Source organism: Cyprinodon variegatus, unplaced genomic scaffold (genome assembly GCF_000732505.1).
Source record: "Cyprinodon variegatus isolate N-32 unplaced genomic scaffold, C_variegatus-1.0 Scaffold169, whole genome shotgun sequence".
Taxonomy (NCBI): Eukaryota; Metazoa; Chordata; class Actinopteri; order Cyprinodontiformes; family Cyprinodontidae; genus Cyprinodon; species Cyprinodon variegatus.
In genome coordinates, this window is record NW_015150622.1 from 404,224 (window position 1) to 408,916 (window position 4,693).

Here is a 4,693-nt window from a genome sequence, read left to right on the forward strand (position 1 = left end):
AATATTTCAGGCAGGGTCAAAGCTACAATGGTGCTGACACCAGAAAACCATTCTATGACATCTTACCTTTACAGAGGTACCAAAAGTTTCTTCTTAAATCTAATAGCTGTGAGGCTATAAGTGATTTACTTTTGTGTGTTTTTGTTAGGCAGAAATTTATTTATACCCCCTGAGGGTGTAAGAGGTTAAGGCTAAGGGTAACAAAAACAAACCATCAAATTAGATAACAGAAGTTCTTCAGACCATCAGGGGAGACGTTTAACAACTCATAGGGGACCAAGACCCTTTGTAAAGATGTAAATAGGATGCTCAAAGAGGATCAGTTATAAAAAAAAAAAGATTCATAGTCAATCATACTTTTTCTTATCTCTCTTCAAATGTCCTCAGTATGGGCCTCCCATTTATGTTTCTGGTGCATTGGCATGCATTGTAGTAATGCCTATGGTATGGCTGTCCTATATAGTTTTATCATCCCCAACGAGGAGTTAGGAACATTTACTATATGTAAACTTAGTTTGGAGCTTTTCTCAACCTGTAATGCTCACGTTACAGTGCATCACCTTTGGATGTTCTTTGTATCTTGGTTTCATTTAAGTGTTTGCAGGGCATTTCAAGTTCATATAAATACATTTTGTCTATAATAAGTCAAAAATATGCTCTTTTTCTGAATCATGATTACAGATTACAAAAAGATCATCCAAAGAAAATCTTTATTTTGGCTTTATCCAAAGAATGTAAACATAGTACTTTCGTTAAACCCAATATTTCACTTTAGTCCAACTTTATCATATATCTCAAAAACGTGCTTTTCCTTTAGTTCTTACAATTGTAGAAATGCAGCACATAATCCACTGATACACTGAACAACAATTAAAAACCTTTTTTTTCACTGGTTTTTCAAATGGCAGCCAATAGGCCACATTGTTTTTAAACTCATACATCGAGTAGAAAATATAATGTTTTATAACAGCAGCTTTGCTAATGGTGATAGTGATACACTGACCGCAGCAATGATCCGATGGTCAGCTGATGAGGTCACATTCATCAATGAATATGAGTGACAATAAGTGGTCATCTACATGAAGTAGAGATTTACCTGGAAATTATTATGTTAGATATGGTTTTTTTCCTGTGGTGATTTAAGGTAAACTTGACAGTTTAAACCATAAAAGAATATTTTTTTTGTTGAAATGACATAATATTTATAATTTAACCAATTTGACTTTTTTCAGTTCAGAGTCGCAAATGGTTCTTTGGCTCCAAGTCTCACTTAATAAATCAAACTATAATCTATTGTCCTCTTTTTTATTGTTTAATGCTTTTTTTGGTGCACCCATGAAAACCACCCTGACCCCACTTTGGCCTCTCTGGTGAATTTAGTCTAGAACTGCCACTGAATGCAGTCATTTTCTTTGCAATGTTTAGTGTGTTTGTTTAAAGTTTATATTTGGAAACTTTTTTTCTGTTTTAGCAGGATTTTTTTTTCTATTTGCCACACATTTACGGATTTGCAGCGTGTTTACACCCCCAGGCTAACATATGTTTGCATTTCATATGCAGCCAACCCAGAGTTTTATCAGGATCACAGCTGATTAAGCTGTTCTTCCACATATATTTTAGTCTCTAAATTAAAATGTTAATGAGATACATGCCAACCTCCACCAGTTTACATCTTTACCTTTGATTATATACTTAACATTGCAGAACCTGAATATGTTATACCAGGGGTCGGCAACCCAAACTGCTCAAAGAGCCATATTGGACCAAAAAAACAAAAAATTTAAAAGTCTTATATAAGCCTCGATAGTAACATGGGCTCTAAGTGTATTAGACCACTATAACAAAAGGACTACGTGGTCTTGAATATATAATAAGAATTCATGATTAAATGTTAATCCTGAAGCAAATTTCACATAGAAGCATGAGGTGAGGGAGGAGCAGTGAACGCTCTCACCACATGGAATTCACCACGGGCCTTTTCACCGCCCTTCACAGCGAGGTTTAAATGGAGCCTAAGCAGAAGTTCAACTAAAGAAACTGCTCTCATACATCCATCTATGACACAGCCAATCAGCTTTGAACTACATCTCAATGAAAGCCAATCGGCATCCTAAGCTCATCTTAAAAGGCCTCCAACCTGTCTACTACCTGGTTGCGCTGTGTGACTTAATTCAGATGACCCAGTTTCAACCCACTTCCAGCCCCTCCTCCACCATCGTAAAGCTAAAGCCATAGCTAAAGCTTCATCAAAGCGTCATTCCTCGAGGACTGTTACTGAGCCTGGTTCTGCCAGAAGTTTTTCCTCTCCACTGTCGCTTCATGCTTGCTCACCATGGACAGATTCTCTCAACCTGTGTTATCCAAACTGGACTTCCATCTTCCAGGTCCCTGAGTGAAGCTCTAGTATCAGCTCACGCAGTCCACTGGATCTCCCCATAAAGCTCAGCAGAACGTCTCTCTAACCAGCAGTCTACAGACTGACCAACTTCATCTATCTCCACTCCAACACCAGTGTTAGGCCTGGGGGGGAAACAGCCCTGTTTTTAGCCCCTGTTCATGCATATCTATCAAAATAAAATGCTATGTTTCCTGCCGAGGTAATTCTATCAATAAATTTCTCCTAATTGTCTTTTCTCTTCGTGTGAGTTTTTCAGATTGAAGGTTTGTTGCATTAATGAAATTATAGAAACACAATAAAGGAATCTTTCTATGGTGGACGTGTTTCTGTTGGGAGGAGTTGATTGAGTCACGAGGAACCAAGCAGGAACTGACATCAATCAGAGCAGAGCTCTCTAACCCTGAAAACCCACATCCTCCATCACCATCGTTCCTTCGTGATATTTTTATTTTGAGGATTTGGGGAGAAAAAATAAAAAAAAAAATCACATCCCTGCATCAGAGCGCTACCTGTTTAACCATTTAATGGGTTTTTTTCATGCTTGAAACAAAACTAGCAGCAGTAGTGGAGTTTGGAGATGCTATCTAGTTCTTAAATCTATCTTTGCTCTCCTTTAATTTATCCAGAAGTTCTGCAACGCGTTCTCTCTCTCCCTCACAGCTTTGTGTTTGGCTGCACATTTAACCTTCCCTTCTAATTGATTATTTTTATTATTTGACAAATTCTTGTGCCAAAGCAAAAATGCATCGATAATGAAAGCAAATGATTTGGTCTATTCTTCTATGAATCCTCTGTTCAAATCAGGTATCTTCCTTTTTGTCCCTTTGGGATCCACGGCCCCGCCGCTTTCTTTGCCTGGCACCTCGCCACTCTAAGACATGTGTTGCAGGCTTTGACCACTGATCTCTATGGCTATGACTCACATTTTCGCTGAAATAAATGTTTACATATATTGTTTAAATTTATTTATTAGACAAATGTTACGTCAGTTTGACCTCATGCAACATTATATTAAAATAAACAAACCACAAAAATTTGTTTTTCATAAATTTTTTAAAAAGCTCCAGGGAGCCGCAAGGGGGGCGCTAAAGAGCCGCGGGTTGCCGACCCCTGTTTTATACCAACCAAGCAGAGTTCAGTCAACTCTCCAAACAATTTTGGTTTCCCCCATGTTACTGCACTTTGAGTTCAATTACGGCCTCACAGATGCTGACAGTTTGATGATATCCTTTGAGCGACTGTCTGATGAGATGACAGTTACCTTTGACAGAACCAAAAAGCAAGTAGAGGCAGATAAAAACCAAACTTCAGCACTAAGCCCTAAGACTTCCTCTGAGGAAAATTATGACATGGCAACTCGCCGGCAGTCAGATGGAGGCAGACAGGAAATAATAGTACTCTGGAAGACGTGGTTACATAAAAGAGAATCACAGACACAAATAAAGCCGCATAGTTCCTGCAGATTTTGCTCTCACTGCTTCTCTAAACTGATCAAATACGGAAAATCTTTGGAAGTTTAAAGCAGAGAAAGAACATTTAAAAAATGTCCAAACTTTGACAGCAAAAAGTTACAAGATAAGAAATAAGCAAAGTTATTTAAATTAATTCATTTGGAACTAAATACATATTTCTTTTTTTTTAAGTATCTTAGAAATCTATAAATCTTGATCAGAGGTCCCACTTTTTATCTAATATGATCTTCAGCCTTTACTAACTGCATGTCTTTATAGTTAGATATTCTATTAAGGAGTCATGCTATTTTAGATACAATCTTTCTGATTTTTTTAAATACAGGTTTAATCATTTCAGGAAAGAAATAATAAATAGAGTCATTCTGACTTCTTTTCATACCTCTTCTTTTTTCTCACAAGAATATGCATGAGAGTTAAACTTGCTTAAATTAAACACAAATTGACTGCCTACAGCTGAGTCCCTGATTGTTGGAATAATGGAGAAAGCAATGCAGGCTAATGTTAGCACCTTTCCACGAATGGAGGACTAAAATCACACTTTATGGACAGCGCACACTTCGGGGATTCTCTGGTTTGAACAAAGAGCTCACATGGCAACAGAATGTATTCAATTTGGAAGATAGAATAAAGGAGATAAGTTCATGCAATAAATAGTTGCAAACTTAATTTACACATACGAAAAAAATACAATTTAAAGTAAGTGTATTTTTTTCAACTATCGACAATTTTTCTTAATTTTCCATCCATCCATCCATCCATCCATCCATCCATCCATCCATCCATCCATCCATCCATCCATCCATCCATCCATCCATATAATGAA

General features: G+C 37.2%; 1 protein-coding gene across 6 annotated transcripts in view; it reads left to right on the forward strand.

Annotated features, from left to right (window-relative positions):
- LOC107086970 (VPS10 domain-containing receptor SorCS1-like) overlaps positions 1 to 4,693 on the forward strand; it is a 308,080-nt gene that overhangs the window by 15,560 nt on the left and 287,827 nt on the right. The window lies entirely within an intron of this gene.